The sequence below is a fragment of the Coptis chinensis genome, chromosome 6, assembly GCF_015680905.1.
Source record: "Coptis chinensis isolate HL-2020 chromosome 6, ASM1568090v1, whole genome shotgun sequence".
Classification (NCBI taxonomy): Eukaryota; Viridiplantae; Streptophyta; class Magnoliopsida; order Ranunculales; family Ranunculaceae; genus Coptis; species Coptis chinensis.
This window is the reverse complement of record NC_141461.1, coordinates 50,371,972-50,399,541: the sequence shown is the minus strand read 5'-3', so window position 1 is coordinate 50,399,541 and position 27,570 is coordinate 50,371,972. Positions and strand designations below refer to the sequence as shown.

The following is a 27,570-nucleotide window of genomic DNA, read 5'->3' as shown; positions in this document are numbered from 1 at the left end:
TACTCATGCAAGGTCTTATTATCTTATCTTAGTATCGGATTACTACCATCTCTAAGCTATTTTGGGTTCGTTATCAAACCCGAACCGACTTGAGTGTCGATCCCTAACGAAATGGACTCACCTCTAAGTCCATTTCCCTAGCATAAGAAGTTGAACTGGGGTTTCATCTTTGAAATCCCATCTCAACTTCTGGACTCATACAACATAATCCTATTAACTATGAAAAGAAGAGATTAGAGATAACTTGCGCGCATGGCTAGCCTAGGCATAAAAAGGGAGGCGCACACGAGTCCTTCTAAATTTCCAGGTCTCAAGTTTGGCCGGACACTACCATTTAGGGGTAGTGGGCTATATATGCCCTTAAGTCTAGGTAGTGAATCCTACTTCTAAGAAATTTTAACAAATCCTCTCATGAGCTTCATTAATCCTCCACCTTGGAGGATTTCAGTTCATGATCCTTGGATTGATTTCAAGTTACAAAATAGATAAGTAACAAGAGATAGAAAGAAAGAAAGGAATGTAAAACAACCTGATTACCTAAGAAAGAAAGAAGTTTGATTAGAACTAGCAAGTGTTTTCCACCATTAACATGTTACAAGTTTTTTTTCTTAAAACCAAAAACTAAATCTAAAAACATAAAGACTGGGAATTGAAATGGAACAAGAGTCAAGGCAGTAAATGTAGTGCCTCCCCTTTGTTTTGTTTCCTTTTCTATTTGAGAGAAATCTCATTTTCTCCCACGTGAAACACAAAACCACATTTACTTCCTTCTTACCCACACAATCCAAAAACTTGACACCTTGCTTTCTTTTGATTATTAGCACCTAATCTCATTAATTACATGCAAGGTGTCACTTTTGCACCAATTATTTGCACCTTTGTCTTGACTTGCATGATGACTCATCAACTCTCGCGGCCCCCGTATGGTGGGTTCATGTGCAGTGTCCAGTGGCGGTCCGGTCTTTTGGCATTATTGCAACTTTCCACTTATGTATAGAGTTCGTCACACTGATTGTCTGAGTAGCTCACTTGTCGCATTCGGAGTCCTGGTTCAAGAGATATGAACTTTGGCAGTTGGATGCTTCTATGCATGTGATCCCATTTTTGACTGGATTCTTTACTATTTGAGTATTTGGGCTTTAGTCCGGATTTGTTGGGCTTCACATGGGCTTGATCAGAAGGCTTATGTATACTCCTTATTCCGTGCTTAAATGCTGGCTTTATCATCATTTTTACATTAGTTGCTCCAACTTGCAAAAACACAAAAATGCGATTATTTCATGATTATTAAGCACAAAATTAACCGAAATGTTATGTCTCTACAGGGTTTTATAGTACAGTTTTGGGTGCTTATCACACCTTCCCCAAACAGCACTTTGTTTGTCCTCAAGCAAAGAAGAGACATTAAAACAGATAAGTGGCCAAAACTGTGCATTCTAAGCTAAGTCTCGTTTCGCAGAGTGTGGTTGCATTGACCGTATGCAACAAGGCCTTAAACCACTAGGAATTCCCTAGTGGACGAGTTATAGCCTCGTGAGAGTTTTCCAGAGAAGATACTCACAAACTTCATTTATACTACAACGACTCAGTAACAAAAGCTTGTTTCCTAAATTAATCTCAGATATCTATACATCTCCTTAGCGGGGAACGATGATTAATTCATTTGAAACTCCAATTAATATGCTTACAATAATTAAAACATCTACATATGAACATGCATACAATGAACTTTTCATTGAAATGCACTAGCAGGGCCGTTTCTGGATCCTTTAGAGAGCGTACCTAAATGGGTTCTCACAGGTATGTGTCGAAACACAAATTCACTCATAATTTCTCCACTCAGGTTTTGCTAACTCCAGTGTGTAGTGGGCACACGTTTCCTCACATACTTGATGACAGTCAAAGGAGCCGAGGTAGATCAATCACATCTACTACTTATTATCACACCATCCTACTCTTAATTGAGCTAGAGGTCTTTATTAGGTATTGTGGGGCTTAGGTGATGGTGTAGAAGAAAATGAAAATGGATAATAAAAAATGATAAGTATGAGAGAATATGGTCTTCAAGATATTTACACTCGAGAAATCATTGTTTTCTTTTTCTGCTTCTACTTTAGTTTTCCTACTTTGCTCTTAAGCCTTGTACTTATTTCACACACTTATTTTTTTTTATTTTATTTATTTTTTATTATTATTTTTTTTAGTGTGATTTTTTTAAGACTTAAGAAACATGATTCTATTCTCCTTTCTTGAAACAAGTAACTAACTTTTATTTGGGACAAGTGTTTCTCTTTATTTTTCTACATTTCATCTTATTTCTTATACTCATTATTTAGGTTGGTTCTTTATTTGGGGTTAATAGATGGGTATGGAATTTTGTTTTGGTGAAAGTGAAAGGTTTGATGAAAGGTTTAGTGGAGTGACTCGCGGTAACATTTATAACAGGTAAGAATTTTTAGCTATGTTGATCTAAAGAAGGCCTAAATTCTCGCCTAGGGTTCGGATGGTGATCAAGTAAGTCGACGCGTGATTTTCTCTATTCAGAAAAACTACTCCTCTGTGTCATCACACACATATCACTCATGTCGAGGCTTTTGGTTAGATTCTCACAGGATTGATAGTTTAAGTAGACTAACCGTGAGTTCCAGAAACTTACTGCTATGTACAATCAATGATACTCAGTGCATGAATACTCATGAAAAGATGTAAATATTATTGCGTACGTATTATCTTAAGTTTCTGAAAAACGAATCCTAATTCGAATGCTAATGTGAGACTTCTAGACAATTTTCATCATTGAAAAGGAAACAAGACTTTGTCACTAAGTACATTTACTAACAAGAAAATAGAAACTATACACAGCCTATAAGTTGCCTAATGTTTGCTACAGGTTTAAAGCACCCCCAAACTGAATGATACTTAGTCCTCAAAGTAAAAGTAGATAAAGAAAGGAATTACTTGATAACCATGAGCAAAATTAGAGCTGGATTGCTGGAACAGAAAGTTGTGGTGACATAATATATTATACATAAAAAGAAAAACAATAGCACACTATATACAACTATATATAGTTAGATATATGTACAATTCCCTACTCAATTTTACCATCCAGGATGTGGTGATGGTCTGGCGTCTTCTTTAGTGAAATGCATTTCCTTAGCATCGCGCCAAAAGATAATCCTTTCCCAAATGGTGGCCCATTCTTGTTCACCGGATTCGTTCAAATGTTTCAACATCTTATCATCGTCCGGATAACAATGAACATGTCTCAAGTACCGTGCAGGACGTTTCCATTGCCTAAACCTTAATGAACGAATGATTTTGTTTGCTAGGCACATAGAATCTACCTTGACCCAGTCATAAAAAGTAGCTGAAAACTGTGGGAAATGTGTCTTCATGATTCGGCAAGCAGTTACAGGTAAAAGTATATACTGATCCTGAACAGTGCGAGCTCATTTTAGATTGGAGATAACACAGTTTAAGATATCAAAGAATGCATGACCTTGGGCAAGTGCATTGAAGACTACACATGCAGCATCATTAGCAGTCGAAAAATGCCAATTTCCCATGATGTTCAGAAGGACAAACAACATCGTATTTCCCACGTTCATGGTCATGCGGGCTAAGGGAATGGTGATGTCTGCCCATCTGCCAAGTTTAGTTCCTTTATCTTTAATTTCAAGACCATCACCGTATGCTGCGCGAAAAGCAGGCCATGGAAAGGAACGAGTAGAGTTGTGAAAAATGTATGGCCATGTTGCTGCAGGCTCGTGATATGGAAGATCCAAAGTTAGGGCAAGCATTGGTTCAGAAAAGACATGATGTGTGCCACCAACTTAGATTGTGAATTCATCTAAGAAAAAGCCATGAGCAGCGTTGAATGCTGGTGTATCTTCCATATTAGCATAAAAGTAAGCCGCCAAACTTGGAGAATAAGTTTGGTCAGGGAAAATAACAAGGGAAGACCACCCGATGTTAGTGATGTAATCACGAAAATGAAGGCCATAAGCATTGGAATCCATCATAGCCTGAAAGGATTGCTCAGGAATGATTTTCGGAGGTGCCATGCTCGATGAAGATGCTACGTAAGATGAAGAAGCCATGTGTGATGGAGTAGAGAGATGGGTAATACAAAGAAACCTGATAGACTATCAATCAGTGTACGTGAGGAAACATCTAAAATGAAGTAGCCACGTTGTGAATAGCAACGTGAGAGTCCAATCGGAAGGAAATCAAGTATGTCGTCCACGCTTAATGGATAAAGATGGTTCTGAAGAAAAATGTCCAATAAAATTTGATTGGATGGATGACAGAGTATGGAAGAAGATAGATTCCTCCTGTAATCAAATTTAAAATACATGTTAAAATTTGATTAGTGGATATAACAACGTGAATTATGATAATTCTAGTAGGTCTAGTTTATAAAAGAGGACAGAAAGATAACAACAATATTAATTAAAGGAGCACACGACGAAAAACTTAATTAATAATAATAATTTTATTTTATTTTATTTTGGGGAAAGTTAAGTTTTGTAAAAACAGAATGCAACCCTTTTTTTTTTAGAAAATCATGGATCAGGATGATGATGACGATGGTGATAGGAATGCCAATCGTGGACAACACTGTTCAGTTCATCAATTTGTTGGCTAAGCTAGAGTTGAAGGCCCCCCTGGTTGCCAGAGATCCTAGTTTGATTCTCTATTAGAAGAGTGTGATTTTCCAATGACTGAGAGTGAGTTTCCAAGATTGCCACCTAATCAACATCATGCATTGCTTGACGTTCTTGGAAATCCATAAGACTTTTGATGATGATTTCCTGACGTGCGTGTAGTTCCCGCATGCCTTGATGAAGATATTGAATGCCTTCCATGGGATTAAAAATGTTTTGCAAGGCAAGTTCATTAAAGAAATGTTCAGAATTTGAGCTTTGGTCGTCCTGTTCATCTGCCAGACTATCTGGAGTCCAAAACCCAACGGAGTAGTCTGTGTGAAGCATAGTAATGGCCGCTCTTTGAATAGGTATGATAATAATGTAGGAACCGTTATTTCAGAATGAATATTTCTACAAACCGTGAAAACCAAGCGCAACGGAATTAATGGTTCTCACGATTTTGGATTGGAAAATATACCTGTAAATCCGGTTAAGATAATTCTGAGAATCCAATAGCTATGAAATCAACAATAAACCTCTTGATCTTCTGTTGTATTCCTTTCAATAGATTGGACGTTGTGTGGGCAACGATCTACCAACCCCCTTCTCTCTCACAAAGCTAGAACTGATTTTGGATCTATCTTTCCTTGCCTCTCTTTTCAATCAAGATGAATAGTGAAAAAACGGCCAGGAGAGAAGGGTTTCTATTTATAGGCTACAACAGGGACCATGAGGAGAAATTAGGGTTGGGCCTCCTGACAGGCTTGGGCTTCCCATGTTCGCCCAGAACACACGACCCAAGTCCATCAATAAATGGCTTATTCCACTAAAGGCCATTGCTGTACTACCGCCCTAATCCCAAATTACGTGTCAGCGTTTATGGGCTCCATATTATATACTCGTTGATCTCCCCGTGTTTAAGATATCAAATGCCCGTTGATTAAGTCAAGTTATTGACAACTACATTAATTAACTTCTTATGTCATTGAGTAGTACCACTCAACCTCATTGTCATGTCGAAATAAATCCACCTGCAAGGTTTACATGACAATCTTTTTGAGCTCCTCAAGGGGACATCATCAACCCGACTTCCTGCGGGTCACGGATTCCTTCTATAATCAATAGCACACCTTACATACAATGTCATTACCCAATCCATCGAGTTTGTTGATTCACAAATGAATCTCACTCATTGATGATTTAAAGCAATGTATAATGTATATAAGTGCCCGTTATTATATCCGGATTAAGAGGACAAGCATCCATAATAACAGAGGCGTTTGTTCTCTTATATAGTCAGTATAAAGAGAAACAACCTCACTTGGTCCTGTTCAATACATACAAAGTGTACTAGTGTAATCCTATAGTCAAGAGAGACTAATACCAGATTATACTACAATCTTACCAATGGTTTGTCCAAATCCATCTAGGTTGTGAACGATTGATTATTTATACTTTATAAGGTACTAATGATATGATCTTCTGTGTGTCCACACCATATCATCTACAACATAAAGTATTAGACACATGCATATAACTAATAACATATATAATATGCATAACATTTGCCCATATGATTCTCATTCAAAATATAAAGAATTAGAGTTAATACAAAAGTAATGCTTTTAGTATATAACCCTATCAAATAACAAATTTACGTAACTAACTATCTATGCATAAACACAAATAATCAATTAACTAAATAAGTGCTTAGATCAATATTCCTACTCTCAATTCATTATGCAATATATAAAGAGTACGGATTCGTTCCACTCATAAACTATCAAGACATAAATAGAATTCAACTAATTAAACAAAAGGAACAATGATGCGAGTAATGATTTGAATAAGAAATTAACTATTATGATGATACTATGAATTTATACTAAATTAACTAACAATATAATGATGTGAATCAAAGATAGAGAATGTTAGAGAGAGAATTAAATTTACTTTTCAATTCCTAGAAGTGTTAGAATAGATTGTTAAGAAACCCTAATCTTTATATTCTCACTAAAAAGTTAAATATAAATCTTAAACTTTTATAATCCCTAATTCAATTATACCATCTCTAGTCATAATCAAATTAGCATGAGAGGAAGGTTTGTTTTCCATTCTCATGGCAAATCTCACAATCCTCTAGTTTAGATTTTTCTCTTCTTATCTCTAAGTCAAGAAAAATCCAAACTTTAAACCTTAATCAACAAATCTATGCTAAACAAATCAAGTCCTCTCAAGGCTTCATTAACCTCCCTCTAATGGGAGTTTAGCTTTGATTCATTGGACTGAAATTACTAACACAAGAACAAATAGAACAAGTCATTTGATATAAGTAATTTAAACTTTATAAATCTAAATTTGAATAATAGTCTAAGATTCAAAATGAATTAAAACTGAATTTAAAACTAATTTAGAACTAAGATTGTGAATAACTAATTATCAATTTAAGACAAACTAAATCTATGGATCAAATATTGAATTAGAAACTAAAACTTGAAATACAAACTAATTATTGATTCTAAAAACTAAATCTTGTTATAAACACCAATTTGATGCTAATTAACTAGATCTAAAACTAACTATTGGATCTAGACTAAGTAAAACTAAGTATGCTTAAGAGCTAAGTCTTTCTCTCTTCAAATAGAGGAGACAAGATCCACAAATTTGTGCATGGGTTGAGGAGCCATGTTTTGGGCCGGAAAATCGAGCCCAAAACCACATTACTTCAGTCCACAAAGGAGTTTTCAGCTGTAAATTACTTTAACAGACTTTTCATCCACTTTTCTCCTTTGATTGGGTCAAATCTTGGACCATTAGAAAGCTCGTTCCGAGCTGGTCGTTTTGACATAAGGTAGACCCAATTCTGAGGTCTAAGTCCAAAAATACGGCTTCTGAAAATTCTGCTGACTTTTATGCGCTATTTCTACCTGCGTTGACTTTGACTTTTTAGCTTTGACTGGGCATTAAATGAGCTTTTTTCTCCTTGGATCTTGGTCTTTAATCAAAGAACTTCTTAACAACCAACCCTTGCTCCATTATCTTGCAAAAGAGGCGCATTTCTGCACATATCTGACTCCAATGCCTGAAATACATAAGAACACGATAAAAAGTACTAACTCTTACTTATTAATCACATAATTGGTCAAAAGCGATATTGTTAAAGGGGTTAAAACTATAGTTTTGGGCTCCTATCAAGGTATCTCTAGAGCAATTATTGGATAACCCCAACGCGTCATGATTTTCGTGACTAAAGTAGGCAGAGGTGCTAACCTTTTAGTTTTCCTGGTGATCGCATTCCAAAGGTGTTGGATTATGCAAAAATCATCCCTTTGATTCTGCATAATCCAGAGTAGGCGGAGTTAAGTTTTTGTCACTTTAGATTGGTGTGATGTACCAACCACATTGTGTCCCAACCAGTGGAGCATAACTCATTGATTCTGTTTCAAAGAGCGTTGTAGAACAATGTGATGTCTATTTTCGACTTCGCCACGAGATATGGTGGCACGTAGTAAAGTTTTGATGGAATCAAATGTTGACTCTGGAAGGTGGAACTCCTGTGTATTCATTAGAATATGAAGTATGTCGGAGATAATTTCCCTAGTCAATTCAAATCGTTGTCCATAGGCATTGAAATAGAATTTTCCATTTTCAGGCCTGCTAAATTGATAGAACATCAAAACCAATTCTTTGGAATAATCAGCTGCTGAATGATATAGAAGAAGCAACCATCCTCGACGTACAATTTCTGTGTCAAAATAAGGAGAAAATCGGCCATCATCAAAAAGTTTTAGGTAGTCTTTTTTGGGCACTATCTTTCTTGGTTGATCCATTTGAAAGTGTAAGTGATGGAGGGATAATGGAGAATCCGTGAAATGAAAATGGCTGAAACGAAGAGATTTATAGCCAATATAGGATCTTGTACGAATCAAGATGCCAAGTGCAGTTAGATCCAGAATTAATATGTGAAAACACAAGTGAACCATGTGGTGTTGGTACACACAATTATGTACAACAACTATGGGTATCCATAGTATGTCTTTTCATGTCAGATGTCCAAAAACAATTAATGAGGTATTAAAATGATAGAAAGTATGGAGGAAGGTTTCACAGGGCAGTTAGACCTACACGTAATTTCAGAATTGATGATCATACCTCAATAAAGGAAGCTGGATAGAATTATCGAGCTGTGTGCGCGACAATTGTTTAGGTGTACCGTATAACGTGCGTGATCTTCCATGAACACAATGAGTTTAGATTGAATTATTTTCGCGAGTTATTGATTTTTCTTCTTTGTTATGGATTTGATAATATATATATATACAAAACGACACAAATATATATATATATATATTTATAAATATATATATATATATTTTCACTTTATCATAATATATAAATATATATATATATATATATATATATAATATATATTTGGTGTTAGAGATTTTCAGGTTATATAAATCTAAATATATACAAAACGACAAAGGGAAGGATATTATGCAAATCTAGATATTCTGAAGGATATTATGCAATGATAAATCACAATGATAAATCGCTATCGGTCATTTGTGAATGCCCCATCACGTTGCTCCTTGTTTAATTTCTCGATCGGATCCATTACGTTGAAGAAGATAAAAAATATATGAAGATTAAGTTATGGAGAGTTAGAGAATGGAATGAGTGAAGTTGGATGAGAAGTGGCGGATTTTATAGTCGAAAATCTAACCGTTTTTTGATATCTGACTGTTCGATTTCTGACCGTTAGGCCTAGTGAATCAAAGTGATGGGGTCACTATTTAAATCAGTCCGTTAGGCCAAAAGAGTAGGCCCAATGCATAAAGGAACAAACTAATTATTTATATTAGGAAGACAATAATCTAATAACATAAATAATTTCTCATTTAATCCGTCTGGAGATACAAAATTATGAGAAATCATATGATATACTGTTTTACATTACAAGAAAAATAAAAATGCACTGCATAAGGGAAATAAATGACAGAGGCGTTTTAGACTAAGAGAAACAAGCTGCTACTATGAGTCCTCAGGGTTAGCTGATGAAGAACCAGGGTTCCGATGACGAAGAGTACTGCGAACTCCTGAGTGAGATGACTGGTCTTGTCTGTTGCCTAAGGACTGAATTATTCGGTCCTGAAATTGCTGCTGATTAGCCAACATCATGAGCTGAAAATGGCCTTGACGATTATGCATCTCTTGCTGAAATTCACTCATGGAAGTACGCATCTCTTCCTGGCGAAGAAACATGCTGCGCATACCAGTGTTCATTAGTCTCAAGGCTTCCATGGGAGTGCTGATTCGGCGCATGGGATCCTCATTAAAACAGTTGGGCGAAGGAGGAGGAGGCACATTATCCTCAATATCATCTCTCACACTAGGTTCCCAGTGATCCATGACACAAGTCTCGAAAATCGCAAATTTTTTGAAAGACCTTGTTTGAATTAATGGCCTAGCAGACTGGAACCCTAAATTAATCATAATCTGTGTAACAAGTACAACAAGATGAGCTGACCTGTCAGAAGCGGTCGTAAGGACATGGCCAAGGAAATTGACCATGCAGAAAGTTTTGTAGGAACCGTTATGGTTTCGCCGAATGATTTACTACGAATCGCGAAACACCCACGTGTGGAATAAGGGGTGTCACGGTTTGGTTAGAAATTTACCTTTTAGGTCAGCTTCTTGATATCTCTGAGAATCCAATAGCTATGAAATCAACAACCTTTTGATCTTCTGTTGTATTCCTATGCACAAAGTGGACGTTGTGTGGGCAATGATCTTCCAACCTCTTCTTTCTCTCTTGGCCTCTTTCTCTCTCTCACAACCTTAGAACCGAATTTTTTGGATATGTTTTTGCTTGAGTAAAACCTTGAGAGCTAAGTGTAAAAAATGGCCAGAGAAAGAGGTTTCTTTTTATAGGCTACAACAGGGACCATGAGGAGAAATTAGGGTTGGGCCTCCTGACGGGCTTGGGCTTCCCATGTTCGCCCAGAACACACGGCCCAAGTCAGTCAACAAATGACTTATTCCACTAAAGGCCATTGTTGCATTACCGCCCTAATCCCAAATTACATGTCAGCGTTTATGGGCTCCATATTATATGCTCGTTGATCTTCCCGTGTTTAAGATATCGAATGCCCATTGATTAAGTCAAGTTACTGACAACTACATTAATCAACTTCTTATGTCCTTGAGTAGTACCACTCAACCTCATTGTCATGTCGGATCAAATCCACCTATAGGGTTTACATGACAATCCTTATGAGCTCCTCAAGGGGACATCATTAGCCCAACTTCTTACAGGACACGGATTCCTTCTATAATCAACAACACACCTTACATACAATGTCATTACCCAATCCATCGAGTTTGTTGATTCACAAATGAATCTCACTCATTGATGATTTAAAGCAATGTACAATGCACGTAAGTGCCCGTTATTATATCCGGATTAAGAAGACAATCATCCATAATAACAGAGGCGTTTGTTCTCTTATATAGTTAGTATAAAGAGAAACAACCTCACTTGGTCCTGTTCAATACACACAAAGTGTACTAGTATAATCCTATAGACAAGATAGACTAATACCAGATTATACTACAACCGTACCAATGGTTTGTCCAAATCCATCTAGGTTGTGAACGATTACTTATACTTTATAAGGTACTGATGATATGATCTTCTGTGTGTCACCACACACCATATCATCTACAACATAAAGTATTAGACACATGCATATAACTAATAACATATATAATATGCATAACATTTGCCTATATGATTCTCATTCAAAATATAAAGAATTAGAGTTATTACAAAAGTAATGCTTTAAGTATATAACCCTATCAAGTTTCCTTCTTCTCCTGAAGGATCCACAGCAGATGCAAGAACGTTTTGTTGACGTCAGACGTCTTTGATGTACCGATGACATTGTAGGCCAGCTATTGCGTGACTGCCAGTTGGTTCCGTCGAAGGGAATGTTGGTACACGCATCTCGAGCCATCGTTGTATTCTCCCTCGAGAAGAGTGTCAAACACCAACTCCATTGTATTCGTATACTCTGATATCAGAGTGTCGGACTATCGGAATATCTGTTATAGTCGACAACAACTCCAACGTGAGTTCACATTCCATCCTATCTGCCGTAATCCAAAACTCATTTCCCCGAAAACCACCACCATTGTTGTAAAATTTTAACACCAAATCTTCGGAGTAATGAGCTGGCATTTTGTGTAAGAGATACTCCCACTCCCTATTCACAATTTCACCATCGAAAAAGGGATGAAACATGCCGGAATCATAGAGATTTTTAAAATTTCTCTCGACTGTGATTCTACAATTTCTAGCCATAGAGTGATTGAGATGAGGTTTTGAGGGTGTATATTAGTTGAACGGAGTGAGGAGATGATTTTGTATCAACATGTTTGGAGTAGGTGAGGTTTATACCGTGTGTGCGAGTCAATTTTAGACCAGCAGTACCGCGTGCGCTGGGTTTTTCTTAGGGAACGAGATCCGGAATTTAGGGAGAACAAAATGGGAGAGGCTGATGCGTGGGTCATCCCGCCTGATGGGTTTTGTGGTTAGACACGTGATTTGGGTCGGGTGCGAAATTTTGGCCCAAGCCCAAATGAATTTTGGAAATTCTCATTATGTCCTGAAATTTCAAACGTGGAATCTCGATTCGTTTCAACTCCAATTTAAATGAATGAGATAAAAATGCCATCCAATGGAATATGAAGAAGGCACATTCAACCTGTTTTTATTTTTATTTTATTATTTTAATTTAATTTAATTTTTAATTTTTAATTTTTTATTTAATTATTTTAATTTTTATTTACAAATGTAAAAGGGGAGATGAACGTGTCAACAACACCAGACTTCAAGAAGAAAACCAATACAGTAAAATCAGGCAACTATCATGTCGGCTCTGGGGCGAACCCAATCCAACCAGATTGTGGCTTAACCTTTATGTTTTGGGGGACTAGGGAGACAATACCATCCCTGACCAATGTGCAATGGCCTAATAATAATATTACCCTTAGTACATATGGTATAGCCTCAAACCGCCCCGAATTGCCATCAAATAGAAAACTATTCGGGGTTGGCCTGGTGAAATCCATTGCCCGTGCGAACGAGGGACCATCCAATGTTGTACATCACGACTTTCTTTGTGCACAATGCTTAGTGCAAAGGTGAAAAATAAAAGACACGAGTATATACATGTGAGTCTTTTTACGTCAGATCCTCAAGATGAATGTGAGTCTTTTAACGTCAGATCCTCAAGACGAATGTGAGTCTTTTAATGTCAGATCCTCAAGACTAATCCCAACTTGTGGGAGCAATGGGCTGTCGACGAAGTTTATCTTGTTGAGCTAGTGTCAGACAAAAATATACCTTATACCGACTCATATCGGATAGTAATTCAAGACCTGGACAGAAAGGTGTTTGACAATTCATACACCACCCTATCCTTCGTGCATGTCGCTTTTGAGCAAAAGTACTATGACCATTACCTATTCGAGATGGGTGAGATTTACACCAAATGATGAGTTAGAGTTCGTGAGGAAGAGAATAGAAAAGGGAAGAGAAGGAAGGATTTGAATTTTTTGGTACCTATTGTTTACTAGAAAGCACGTTTGCTCGATTATCAAAAGACATTTATACTCAGTTCTGAAATAGAGTTTTTGTGGACTCAGGTTTTGGCGCTTGCAACCACACACTCTAGGAGATTTGAGAGAAGAAAATAGAAGAGGGCCCAGCTACTATAATGGTGTACTTTCCCTGTTTTAAACACCTGGAAGGAAGCACACCAGCGAATCTTTTAGTCTTTGTAGACTGGATCTTTGAGAAGAGTCTTTTCGACATCGGGAGAGTGCAACTCATGATAATGTTAAAGGCGTTGGCCATTTACTTGAAATTCGCTGTCATCATTTAAATTTTTCAAAGATATAGCCCCATAAGGGGTGACAGCAGAGACAGTGAAAGGACCAGACCATCGAGTTTTTAATTTTCCTGGAAAAATATGTAATCTTGAGTTGTACAACAAAACTTTTTGACCAATTTTGAAATCTTTTCTTAATATGTGCTTGTCATGCACTCTTTTCATGTTGGCTTTATAGGATTTTGAGCGATCATAGGCATCACTACAAATTTCCTCAAGCTCATTTAACCGCAATTTTTGCTTCTCACCTGCCGCATTGATATTATAATTGCAGCTTTTGATGGCCCATAAAGCACGATGCTCAAGTTCAACCAGCAGATGACAAAATTTTCCAAAAATGAGGCGGTAAGGGGACATGCTTATAGGTGTCTTAAAAGCTGTTCTATATGCCCACAAGGCATCAGATAATCGAAGAGACCAGTCTTTCCTAGATGGATTAATTGTTTTCTCTAAAATGAACTTAATTTCTCTATTTGAGACTTCGACTTGGCCACTGGTCTGAGGATGATACGGAGTTGCCACCTTGTGAGTGACTCCGTATTTCTGTACTAACAATTCAAAAATTTTATTACAAAAATATTTTCCCCCATCACTAATGATAGCTTTGGGAATACCAAATCGAGAGAAAATATGTTCCTTTACGAACAAAATGATAGTTTTGTGATCGTTAGCACGACATGCCATTGCCTCAATCCATTTTGACACGTAGTCAACAGCTACAAGTATGTAGAGAAAACCATGAGAATTTGAAAGGGACCCATGAAGTCGATGCCCCACACATCAAAAATTTCGACAATTAAAATTGGATTTAAGGGGATCATTTTGCTTTGAGTAATGCGTCCTTGCTGCTGGCAATGATTGCATGCTTTGCAATGCTCATGTGCGTCTTTAAACAGTGTTGGCCAATAAAATCCACATTGTAGAACCTTGGCCACAGTTTTCTTGGCAGAAGGATAACACGTCATTGTGTTCCCAGTCGGGAATGCAACGGCGTATCAGTTGGTTGGAACAATACTTGAAGAGGTAGGGATCATCCCAGAAATAAAATTTTACTGTGGATATGAACTTTTTCCGGTCCGTACGAGTCCAAGATGAAGGGACTTCCTCGGTAACTAGGTAGTTTACTATATCAGCGTACCAAGGAGATGAAAAAATGGAATACAAGTGTTTATCTGGGAATGAATCACAGATGGGTTCGGCATCATTATCGACATTATTGACGAGTCGTGATAAATGGTTTGCAACCACATTCTCGCAACCTTTTTTATCTCTAATTTCTAGAGTAAACTCTTGCAAGAGGAGGATCCAGCGGATCAACCTTTGTTTTGCATCTTTTTCGCTAATAGGTAACGAAGCGCCGCATGGTCAGTGTAGATTATTGTGGAAGAACCAACTAGCACACTACAAGAAATAGGGTTTTTGGCGACAAAAAATAACGTCGCTGAATATTGCATAAACATTACTAATTAGATTTCGTGACGTTTTTTGGAGTGTTACCTGATCATCGCTAAAGCTATAGTCGGCAAAGATAGAAAGCGACGATTTTACAACGTCGCCAAATATCATACCTTCACCGACGATAATAATTGTCGCCGTTGCTTCAATTTCGTCGCTAAATTATTTTCTAATTTTCTATTCAATAACGTCGCAAAAGATATTTTTTTGGCAACGTTTTCAAAATCGTCGCCATCAATACCTTATTAGCAAGGTTTATATCGTCAATAAAGGTTAAAAAAAATTGGTGTTATTAGCAACAATTTTAGTGTCACTAAAGATAAAATAAATTTGAAATTGGTGTTATTAGCAACATTTTTAGTGTCACTAAAAATAAAAATAATTCGTCGATAAAAGCCTAAACTAGTTGAATTTTTTATTTTTTCATTTAAAATATTTTTCAGCACTAATATTGTTGCCAAATGTGAACCATTTGTACAAACATTTTGTCACTTCCATGTATCATTTTTATTTTTTGCTAACATTCAATTGAAACACAAAAACATCAAATATCAAACAAGACAAAAATATTCATTAAATATAAAAAGGAAAATATACATCATTTTGTACATAAGTTTTGACATGGTCAAAATATAGAAAAATAGTCTACCATCCTCTACAAGTAATTTTGTTAAGTCTAAATCTTGTCTATAAAACGATAGAACATCATGTTACTAGCTAGATTGAACAATTGCCGATCTCTTATAACCGAACCAAACTTTAGCATTTTTACAAGTCTATCTGCAAAAAAAAAAAAAAAAATCCTTCACAGACTTGAATATAGTTTGGTGCTTAAGGCATAAAAAAAAAAAATAACAACAAGATATTAAGAACCAGTAAAGAATAATAAAAACTAAGAGCTTGTAAGTCCATCATGCGATAAATTACATAGTCCATACATGGAGGGCTTATCATGCATGTGCAACAACGAATAATATGGATATAAAGGATAAAAATAGTTATAAGTGAGGCAAGGATTTCATTTCAATCAAGCTTGGACAATATCATCACCAAGGAACTAATTCTACTGAACTGAGTAATTCAACTTTAGAAAATCGAACCACAACCAGAACATCCAATTAGTATACCATGAGCACTACTGCCTTCACTAGAAAGTGTCAAATGGATAGGGTATGACAAAGTCAATTAACCCTCAAAGAATTTAGGCATTACGACAAATTGTAATATAAACAAATAGCAGCAAGATTAATAGAAGACCCACACTAGTCACTCTTAGTTTAATCATATTACACACTCTAAACTATTTATCTCCTTCACTTAATGAAAGTTTTGAAAACAATACATACTTAAGTGTTTTGTGTGAATCAACATACCTATATGTCAATAACTCCTTGTTTTGCTCCCTTATAAAGTCCTTAGGGCAAGCCTGCCACCGCATTAAGTAGAAAAAAAATAATTAAAACTGAAAAAAAAAAATTAAAACTCATTGTAGTTCTGATCAACCCGCCGAGAAGCTTAACCAAATATGAGAAAAATCACGAAAGTAAATGGAAAGAAAATCCAAAACAAGCACGTTGCCTATAGAAAAATGTTAAATGTTACTATATCCAAGATTGCCACAAGCCCACAAAAAACATGCTAACAGTAGAGAAAAATGTTGCCTTTCTTAAGCCAGTTCCCCATGTTAGTAATAAAGATAAACAATTATAGGTAGTAACTTTGCATGAAAAAAATTCAATTTATTGACATTCCTAAGAGAAAATTGCTGATCCTATCCATTTAGCTTAGAAGAAATTGGTTGTTTGTAAACTAGTGAACCAATTTCTAAACCTTGTACCACGAGAATTAGTACTCCTTTTAAACCTTACCTTTATTTTTAAACCTTGTACCACAAGGTTTCTTTTAGTCCCTTTGATTCTCCTTGACTAGTACCTAGTTACTACGTGAAAGTGTAAAACCCAGGTGAACCCATGCCCTTAAACACTTGTACGTGGCCATACCATTATATGTTTGGCCTGACCTACCGTATCAACCCCTTCTATGTGAATATGTACAAAATCATATGTGACAAATATTTAGATGCCATGTTTAAAGGTCACATGTCAAACTGAGAGTATGCAACGTAAGGAAACCATGTTGTTATTAATTAACATTCCAATTGTATTCATCCATTATAGTATATATATATAAGAACACAACTAATCCTCTTATACACCATGCATGTGTTACATAATGTGCAACTTATAGTTTTATTCCAGAAATCAACTGCATTTAATATCAGTAATGGGTATGAATGGGCTATTTATAGACTGTTCTTGTATATCCCTAGCAGTGCATTATTTCATACATTCCTTGGTTACTATGATCTCCACTATGAAAGCCACCTACCAATTGAAAAGTGAAATTTTACACACATGCATGCCCTCCACATGTTTCACTAAACATTTAGATCAAGGTGGATGCTTAGCTCCTTTTAAGGTGCACATCTCTCCTATATATCTGTGAGTGTGTAGGTGAGTGCATAGGAATTAACTTATATTCATGTGAGTGCAGGTTCCTAATTGGTTTTCTTCCCACCTTATCTTAAAAAAAGAAAAAAGTGTTGAACTGTGTATCCTAAATTTCCACCCATCCAATTTCATTAAGTAAATCATACAAGTCCATTTCGATTGACATGGTAAATAGTTACTGAAATCATTCTTAGGTCTCCCGCAAATCAGTTCTTTTAGAAACGAGATAAAACTATTAATACAGGAGCTGGAATTACAAGAACACAAACATAACATATACACTGCAAGCTAAAAACAATCAGGGATATGTAATAGTGAAGATAAGTATAAAATATATAAACAATGATTATTTCAGTACTTCCTATATTAGTTCCTCAGTATGGGTCCAAAGCCAGTGACACAAATCTTGATCTAGTGGCAACGTGTTCATTACTATATGATGCTAACTATTGTTTGTTCATATATCACTATATTATATATGCTCCTCCAATCGCAACATTACATAGAAAACAATTCATTGGATGTTTATTCTGAAATCTAGAATACATACAGTTGGTGAGGTAACTGATAAGAACGAAAACAGCATATCTTCTGGTTGAAACTTCCTGGAACGCTTAAGGCTGCATCAACAATGTTGTATAAGTCTGTGTTAGCAATTATCTTCATAATTATAGTGTCATATACAGGTAAAAAGGAGACATAATTAGATGTGCTTTTGAATGGAGAAAGGAAACCTTCGAAACCTTTCAATACGTTCCCAAATTGACTAGAATCGTGTAAGTAGTTAATTCACAAGCCTATTTCGAATGACATAGTGAGCAACAAACTGAATGAACTATTAATTCATACTACAATCAAGGACTACATACCCTGCCAACTTCAACAAGAGTAAGTTTAATGCATGGTATGGCGTTGGTGCTCGTTGATTCTTGTTTGTTGGGCATTTCATCCTCTGCCCTTGTCAACATACAATTTGAAAACAAACCAAACAATACCATAGGGATCGGAGTTGTGATACACACCACGTAATAAAGGCATGCAATTAAGTAGAAAACCAAACTAAAAAATTCACACAAGATTTTGACTAATTAGAGAGAAATCTTCTACCTCAACTTACAAATTGAATGAAAAAACCAACTATGTCCCAATACTCCAAAGCCTAGCACATAATTTAAATTCCAGAATCCAAGCTGTTCCGAACATCACGCATAAGAAAAATTAAAAGTGGAGTACTAGGGAATTCACAAGCAAGCAAACATATTGTCAAGCAATATATATATGTACTAAGCTAGGACACCACTACTATGATATTAAATTGCTAAGAATCAAACCGTTGAATTCTTTTTAAAAAACAATTATAACCCACACAAAATTAAGGCCTTTCTTCTACTTCAATCTCAACCCAGATTCAAATCATATCATACAATTATGTTTTTGCCGATGGGCAGTGAAGGAACTGGAATTGAACAAAAAAAATCACAACTTTCCAATCTGAACTATCTACAAACAAGTTTAATGATGGAGCTTACCAAGCTTTGGTTGAATGAATCACAAAGGGAGAACAAATCGAAAAAACCTCTTTTGCTCTTATTTTGTTCCAATTCTATTTAGAGGCGAGTGGATCTCTTGCAATTTGACCAATTTTTTTTTTTGAAGCAAACTACAAGGATAAATTAAACGGAATTGAAAAAGTTACCTTAAATTATACAAAGATACTTAATTAGATACAACTATTCTAACCTGAGCGTGGGAGAGAGGGGTAAGAGATGGAGGGATATTCAGAGACTTTGAGGTTGGGGGTTGGGAGGAAGAGGCAGACGTAGGTTTTTTTTTTTTTTTTTTTTTTTTTTTTTTACTGATTGTTGTTTTGAATTTTTTACTCAAAAGTTAAAACAATAAGTGGGAATACCGAAAACATTGGCGTTGGAAAATTGGGAAGAATATTTTCGACGAAACAAGTGTCACTAAAGATACCTAATTAGCTACAATCCCTACAAGCGTCGAAAATGCTATGACAAATACTGACAATTTTATCAACACCAAAGCTTACAAAGTATTTAACTACACTCTTATTGTCGCTGAAAAGTTAGCTGCAATTTTCATATCTTTCACGGTACTATTTACGACGATAAAATTGTGGATAAAGTCATTATTTAACTTTAAGACATAAGATTATTACCGACGATAAAAAGTGTCACTGATAGTAATTATTGCCTACGTTTTTCTATCGTCACTAAAAGTTTCGTCACTGAAAGTGCCATTTTTCTATCTTCACTAAAATTTTCGTCATTGAAAGGTCGGTACGAGTCCAAGATGAAGGGACTTCCTTGGTAACTAGGTAGTTTACTATATCATCGTACCAAGGAGATGAAAAAACGGAATACAAGTGTTCATCTGGGAATGAATCACAGATGGGTTCGACATCATTATCGACATCATTGACGAGTCATGATAAATGGTCTGCAACCACATTCTCGCAACCTTTTTTATCTCTAATTTTTAGAGTAAACTCTTGCAAGAGGAGGATCCAGTGGATCAACCTTTGTTTTGCATTTTTTTTCGCTAATAGGTAACGAAGCGCCGCATGGTCAGTGTAGACTATTGTGGAAGAACCAACTAGATAAGGACGAAATTTATCCAGGGGATATATACAACTGTGAGAAATTCTTTCTTAGTGGTGGTATAATTATGTTGAGCTTCATTAAGAGTTTTACTAGCGTAGTAAATGACAATTGGTTTATTATCTTGGCGTTGCCCTAGGACAACTCCAATAGCATAATCACTCGCGTCACACATTAATTCAAAAGGTTTAGACCAATCAGGTGGTTGAATTATAAGAGCCATAGTCAGGGCGGATTTTAGGGCCTAAAAGCTTTTTTGCAATTGAAAGTGAAGTCAAAGACATCATCTTTAAGTAGGAGATTTGTTAAAGGTTGAGCAGCCTTTGAGAAATCTTGAATAAATCTCCTGTAAAACCCTGCATGTCCTAAAAATGCACATATGTCGCGAACTAATTTTGGTATAGGAAGTGAAACAATTTTTTCAATCTTAGCTTTATCAACTTCGATTCCATCCTTCGAAACAATATGACCTAAAACTATTCCTTTTGTAACCATAAAATTGCATTTTTCCTAATTAAGAATGAGATTTTTCTCTTCACAACGTACTAAATTTTTTTTCAAGATTTGATAGATAGCTATCGAAAGAATTACCATATATTGAGAAATCGTCCTTGAACACTTCTATAAAGCGTTCAACCATATCACTAAAAGTGTGAATCATACATCGTTGGAATGTACCAGGTGCATTACAAAGGCCAAAATTCATTCATTTATATGCAAATGTACTAAAAGGACAGGTGAACGTTATTTTTTCTTGATCAGCAGGATTTATGATTATTTGAAAATATCCTAAATAACCATCAAGAAAATAGTAATATGCATTACTCGCTAACCGTTCAAGCATCTGGTCAATGAAGGGAAGTTGGAAAATGATCTTTACAAGTGACCGCATTAAGTTTGCGATAGTCAATGCATATTCGCCACATCACTGGAATACGAGCGGAGATGCATTCATCTTTATCATTTCGCATAATTGTAATGCCAGACTTCTTGGGAACAGCGTGTACGGGACTCACCCAAACACTATCTGAGATGGGGTAAATAATACCTGTATCGAGTAACCTTAAAATTTCTTCCCGTACCACATCCTTCATGGTGGGATTAAGACAACGTTGCGGCTCACGTGACGTCTTGGCATTTTCTTCAAGATGTATGCGATGGGTGCACACTTTAGGGTCAATGCATTTAATGTCATCGAGAGACCATCCAATAGCAGAACTGTGTTCTTGGATGACCTTAATTAAACGTGATTCTTGATCGGCAGTCAATTGTGATGATATGATAATTGGGTGACTACCATTTGGATCTAGATGTACGTATTTTAAGTCCGAAGGAATAGGCTTTAAGTCAGGGGTGGGAGGAGTAGGTATTAAAGATTCTTGAGGAAAGTCATCTTCCATAGAGAAAATAGATTGATGCTCGTCCAAGTCGCTTGATAGGACAGTAATAGGGTCAAATAGTGGTATTGACTCTAAGAACTCGTTTACATCCTGTGAATAAGTATCCACATCAATTTCAGAATCACCACATAAAAGGAATTGGTGTACTTCATCCTCAGGAAAAGAGTTTGTGAAATATTCCTGCACAAGGGTGTCAACCAGGTTAACCTCCCCATCAATGTCATTCTCTGGAATTTGTTTCATCAACTTGAACACATTAACCTCGACCGAAAGATTTCCGAAGGACATGATCATAGAACCATCCTTACAGTTTATGAGGGCATTAGCAGTTGCTAGGAACGGATGCCCTAATATGATATGAACGGAGTCACAGGCAACATCTGTATCCAAAATGACAAAATCAATGGGATAGAAAAAGTCTTGGACTTTTACAAGTACGTTTTCCACAATGCCTTTTGGATACTTAATGGAACGATCAGCTAATTGTAGAGACATTGTGGTAGGTTTAAGCTCATGAAGATCTAGTTGTTTGAATAAGTAATAAGGAAGTAAGTTCACACTTGCTCCTAGGTCTAGTAATGCAGTGGCCATATATTTGTCACCTAATGTGCATGGAACTGTTGGTCTACCAGGGTCCTTGTATTTGACTATACCATTGTATTCGGTGATTGACATAAACTATTCGGTAAGGAATGCTTGTTGAGGAACATTTGTTCTCCATTTTTTGGTGCACATATCTTTCAGAAATTTTACATGTTTTGGCAATTGTTTTAGGGCATAGAGAAAGGGTTAGTTGATTGTCAAATTCTTAAAAGTTTCTCAAATTTCATCAAAATTTTCATCAGGTTTATTCTTTGCCAAACGGGTAGGAAATGGTGCCTTAGGGCGAAATTTGGCATAAGGATCTGCTCGTTCGTTTCCTAATTTTTGAGTTGGTGACTTTAATGAACTCGGTGTTTCCACTATTGGTTCATTATCGGGAGCAGATTCATTGGAATCTTCGTTTACTTTTGTTTAATCATCCGGCATACGGATTTGATTGTCAACAATTTTGCCAAAACAAATAGTAGTTATTGCATTCACCTCACCTTGGTTTGGAGCATTTGTACCAGGTGCATTGGTGACTTCACAGGCAGTGTTCACTAGCTTAGGGTTTGGAACTGCTTGGCTGGGAAACACGCCTTTCTGACTCTTTTCTTGTGCTAATTGTTGAAGTGATTGTTGGATAGATGTTAGGATTTGGGATTGCTGGTTCATGTAAGCGAAGAAAGTCTCGTTTGTCCTATTGGTAGCACTAGTAGAAAAAAGGCTTTTTGTGACTGTTTTAAAATGTTATTTGTGACTGTTCTGTTCGAAATGGTCACAAATGGCATAAAAGTGTTTTTGTGACTGTTTTAAATTTTTTTTGGTGACATGCGTTTACGAAACGGTCACAAATAGTTTTTTTTTTCTAAAGAAGGTGTATATGTGTGGAGAACTATTTGTGACTATTTCAATAAAATAGTTACATATTATCCGACCCTTAAGTGACCGTTTGACCCATTATTTGACCCAACTAGTTCTTGGTCCAGCGCGCCCACAACTCTACTAAAAAACAACTATTTCAAAACACGACACACCCACGTTCACTCTCACCTTCCTCTGTCTCTCGCTTCCTTCAAACTCACTCTCACCTCCCTCTGTCTCCTGCTTCTTTCAAACTCTCTAAATACATAAAAAAAAAAAAAAAAAAAACACTCTGCGATTCTCTCTTCACTCATTCTCAACCTAAAACAATTTCTTACGACCCTTCAATTGATTGTGATTAGGATTTCTACACGTTCACACCTCTCAAACAACGATATCCGTTGTTTTTTAAACCGAGACAATAACAATTTCGTATAGAAAATTATATCTAGCACAGTAAAACTAATGGTTTCAAAGGACCGGTGTCTAAACCAGTTTACATTTGTCACTGTCAAAATATCACAAGGTAAGTTTGGTAATTATGGTAGTTATGAACACCCGAAATTAGGAGACGCAACACTTCTTCCCATAAAAAGAAAACCACTACTTTTGTCTACCAACACCAGTTCTAATTCCGCAAAACATTTTCCCATAAAAAAATATATATAACTTCGCCAAACTTCTTTAACACATGGATCTAAAAGCAATACAATATTTCTAGAGTTGTAATCGAATGTGGGGAGCATCAAATTCACGTTCTCCTTTCTCTCTCTCACGATTGGAACCTCAACCAGGTTCGTTTAGCTTTTACTTCAATTCTTTCTTATTTGTTCTTTGATTGTCCTGTTGGTGAAAAAAATTATTATATTGTGTTCATTAACACTATTTCAATTTCCAAGGGCATAAAGGCGAGGACTTTGCCCTTGCTACTTGAATTGGTAGGCTATTGATTCTAATTGTGTATAATTTGCCTCTAGTTTGTTTTGATGATTACTTGGATTTCTAAAAAATTAGGGTTAATGATGTGGACGAGGTTTTTTTTGGGTACAATACGTACTATTAATTGTTGTTTTAGCTTTAAAAATAATTAAGGCTTTTAAATTCTTATCATGTTTTTGAAAAAGACAAATGATTAGGGATGGTACTTACTGTGATTGCTTACCTTGTTAAGGTTTTACCTGTGCTTGCTTGAATATATATAACCTGACTAGACTTTTTTCATGCTCATTAGAGTTACCATAGATTTTGTGAGCAAAAATTGCTTACAGATATAACTCTTTCTTGCAAACTTCTTAATGCATGGTCTCTCTCTCTCTCTCTCTCTCTCTCTAATATGATTTCTTAATCTAGATTTTTGCCCTTTTCATTTTCAGTTTCTATAACCGTTCAAATTGCAACTTGAATCAGTGAATTTATACTCTAACTGAAATTTACTTTATTAGACATTTTGTTCAATTTGCTATTTCTTAAGGTGGATTTTTTGAGTTTCTACGGCATAAACCGCATAATGTTTTTTAATTTTGATGCATTATTGATCAATTAGTTTTTGTGCAGACACAATATGAAAATGTTATCACTTCATGTAGTTTGTTTTCTTCCTTCTGCATATGTATTTAGAAGGTGTTTTGAAATTTTATTTCACAACGTCAGCTTGTTTGTTGAAAACTTATATTGTACATACTAGATTAGTCATTCATGTATACGAATTAATTTAATTATTACTTTGCAAAATTTCTAGTATAATACCGTTAAAATATTGAACATTTCTTGTCGCGTGACACAATACATGCTTTGAACAAGCTAATCTTATTCTAAACTTGATTCAAAGTCGGTTGGTGTCAGGGAAGGGGTTATTTTCTTGACATACAATAGCCTGATAACATCTTCAGAGAAAGGTTGTGCTCGTTTGCAGCAGCTTTTGCACTGGTGCGTGTCTGATTATGAAGGTCTGTTGGTATTTGATGAAGTACTGGCTTTATGATTTAATTTGCATTGACTAGTCCACTTACTCTCTTAACATGCCATGCTCTCAATATTTGATCTCTCTCATAAGTGGTGTGAAATGCAAATCCTTATAAATTACAAGCAGTTGGTTTTCATGGATGTAATTACTGAGTTATATCTAATTATTATCTGATGCACATTATCAAATGTTTATATTATGTCATTAAATTTTGTATCTTGTCCACCTCTATACCTGATTAGTTAGGTGCTATGACTTTATTGCAGTGCCATAAAGCCAAAAATCTTATTCTTGAAACTGGATCACTACCAACTTTAACAGGGTGAAGGTGTTGTTGAGATCCAGGTCTGTTAATTGGAATGAACTCTTTGCACGCATGTTATTATCGTTAATCTTTATCTATCTCAAACACAACACCTCTTGGTTCTTTAAACTGACATTTTACTTACACATGCTTCCTATGTTTATTTTGCTTGTCAGCTTTGTATCTTGATATATGTGTGGTACTTTATGGTTTTTGGGTATTACTATAACCCTTATTCTCGATAGGCGCAACTCACTGAAGCTCGTGTTATCTATTGCTCAGCAACTGGTGCATCAGAGCCACGCAATTTGGGTTATATGGTTTGAGTGGGACTTTGGCGAGCTGGGATGTGTTTCATTGATTTTCATGATTTTTTAGGTTTGGAACTTATTGCTTCATACTTCTGATGTTATTGAGATCTATCTATTACTTTTGTTTCTGGCAGAGATCCAAAATTTTGCTCTTAGATATGGGTTTCACAGACTTCAGCCTTTATTTTTTCTAGAGGGACAAGAATTTTTCTTGTCCCAAATGCACTTCTTTACTTACCTATTTATGATCAAAAGGAACTTCTTGGAAAATAATAAAAAGAGAGGAGGTTTAAATGGTTTGCCGTTTAAGCCTACAAACCACATAATACAGCACAACCCACACTAGCAGCAAGGTATATATTCAGTCTAGAGACAAATAAATCAAAAGAGAGCCTGTTATGCCAAAGAGTTTGTCTTAATGTTATCTATAAGTCGCTTCAGCTCGAGTTGTATTAAAAGTGCACTTGTTCCAATCAAGCTATGTTCCCTTCACGATTCTAATGTGAACCAGACTCGGCATACTTCTTGTCTTTACCTTGTTCTTTGTTTTTTTTTTGTATTGTTTTTGTAGCCGCAACTTTTCTTATTTTGAGATGGCGCACGGAACAGAGACGCATTCTTTATTCCATCTTTTCTGAGTGAATTTGTTTTGCTTATACAACTGAGTTTGATCATGACACAGAGTTGGATGATGAGTTTCAGATCTGTGACATTTGCAATAGCGAAGAGGTAACATTATCGTTATTTACGTGTTCAACTACTTATTATTTGATAAGCATAGATATCTATTTTAGAAAAATATGTATGCTTATAATGTTGACAATTAATTATCTAGTAAGTGCTCTTCTATTTCAGGAAAGGAAGCAAGGATACAAGTTTGTTGGCTTCAACAAAGAACGTGTTGCGCACTACGCTCAAAGCATATTCATGTGACGACTCCGGCGGTCTGGGATGATTTATTTTTAAAATTTTGAGATGTTTCATTTTGATTTTTATTTAAATACATGTAGCAGTTAACTAAGTCTAGCTTGGATTGGATTGGTTCAATGAAATTAGTGTTTGTGAATGATATTTGGAAATTTAATGGATTATGTTTGTTAAGATTTTTTTTAAGGTGTATAAGCATTCGGTAGAGATATGAAGTGGAGAACCAATTCAGTTATTATTATTTATTTTTTTGTAAAAATTTTAACCATTTGTCAAGATTTTGTGAAAATAGATATAAAAGGGTTATTTTTTATGACTGTTATGGATAACGTTTATCACTATTCACTAAAAGGTGGTTATATTATAACTGTTTTTAAACTTTTTTGTGACTGTTCTTCAAAGAATATTTGTGACGGTTTTGGGGAAAAAATAAATGACTCTCACTCCGTCACGGTTTTGGAAAAAATAAAAACAGTGACAAAAGACTTTTTGTCACTGTTTTTAACAATGATATAAAGCCTTTTTTCTTGTAGTGTAGTGAGAGGCATAGGTTGTGCAACAGGGATGAGTTCATGATTATTGCTGAGAAGTGGTTGATTATAGCCATAATTTGGATTTGCTAGAACAAGGTTACGGTTGTTTTGATAGTTAGCATTGGAATTACTTTGGAACGGATTTTGACTTTGTTGGTATTGCTGATTATTTTCTTGGCGGTATGGAATAAAATTGTTGATTGGTCAAACAGGTAGATTGGCGAAACCTGGAGGAACCATCTGTTGGTTATTCGGGCGCCAAGTGAAATTCGGATGTTGTCTCCAAGGTACATTAAGAATGTTGAATGCACATGCCTCTTCCGTTTGTTGAGTAGGGGGCATATAACAAGGGACAATAAGCATTATGATGGTCTGGACTGAGACATAGAACACACGGGGAAGTGTTAACGTTCATAACCTGTTGTGGAAGTTGATTGTTTACTTGAACTGCAAGATCATCTACTTTTTTAGTGAGGGATTCTATCAGATTT

The 27,570-nt window shown here is 35.9% G+C and overlaps 1 long non-coding RNA gene across 4 annotated transcripts; it reads left to right on the top strand.

Moving 5' to 3' along the window:
* Window positions 1-23,490: 23,490 nt before the first annotated feature.
* On the top strand, window positions 23,491-26,720 carry LOC147493424 (uncharacterized). 4 transcript variants are annotated; one of them, XR_015198646.1, is made up of 6 exons: window positions 23,491-23,835; window positions 24,870-24,987; window positions 25,271-25,349; window positions 25,485-25,686; window positions 26,191-26,348; window positions 26,475-26,720. It is a non-coding gene; the product is annotated as an uncharacterized LOC147493424 (long non-coding RNA). The 4 variants fall into 4 exon arrangements; XR_015198645.1 differs by having other exon boundaries at window positions 23,493-23,835; window positions 24,884-24,987; XR_015198647.1 differs by lacking the exon at window positions 23,491-23,835 and having other exon boundaries at window positions 23,852-24,987; window positions 25,554-25,686.
* Window positions 26,721-27,570: the final 850 nt, after the last annotated feature.